The sequence below is a fragment of the Pteropus alecto genome, unplaced genomic scaffold, assembly GCF_000325575.1.
Source record: "Pteropus alecto unplaced genomic scaffold, ASM32557v1 scaffold467, whole genome shotgun sequence".
Taxonomy (NCBI): Eukaryota; Metazoa; Chordata; class Mammalia; order Chiroptera; family Pteropodidae; genus Pteropus; species Pteropus alecto.
The window spans coordinates 735,346-736,302 of NW_006439722.1; positions in this window are offsets into that span (position 1 = coordinate 735,346).

Sequence of the window (957 nt, forward strand, 5' to 3'; positions counted from 1 at the left end):
TAATGGTTGATGGGGGCAAAAGCCTGGTAACCTTGAATCAACACTCATCTCTGGTGATTTAAATTGAAGATGACATCTAAATTTTAATTATAATGAAAGTTAAAGCCAAAGGACAGCAAGTAAAGTTGGAGCATCTATTAGGCTATTAAAGACTGCCTTCTAATTTATTAAATTTAGTTAAAAAATTAGACAAAGCATTTTGTTGTCTTGTCTTTTCTATTTCTCATAGCTCATGTTACAAGGAATGTTAAGTTTCTATTAATTCCTGTAACTCTCTAGCAATATCAGAAAATCAAGAGTGTGGATAGTTAAGAGGTTTGCAAACAGGTTCTGTGATTTTCTAAAGGCTGAGTGGTTTATGCTCATTCATCTGAGATTATTAATACCATTACCATGAGTATATAAAAGCTTCTTTGATCTAGGACTATGTCTAACAAGTGTTCTAAAATTAATATATATATATATTAATTTTTCAATTATAGTTGACATTTAAAAATTAATATTTGTACATGATGCAAAGTTATGTGGACTTTTTGTAAATATTTTAGATTTTTTTCTTTTTGTCACTATCATCGATATCTCAGCTGATCCTAGGGTATCATAAAACTGAAAGTACGATTAAGTATAATTATTTTTCTATATTTCCTCTACTGCATATTTTCATCCATCATTACCAAAATGCTAATTAAAAAAAGTTAAACTAGAGGCTTATTTTTTTTGAAGAGTGAAGTGACTATTATGAAAAGATTCACCTGTAAATTTTTAAATAATCTGAAATATATTTAACCCTATTTGTGAATTTTCCTGAATAATATATTCTATAATCTGTGGGTAAACTACTCTAGAAAAAGCATGATTTACCATTTGATTTTAGGAAAAAGAAAAGTATAATTAGGAATTCAACTTGAACAGGCTTTATCACTGATTTATTTGCTATTGTGATTAGAGCAGTTGCTT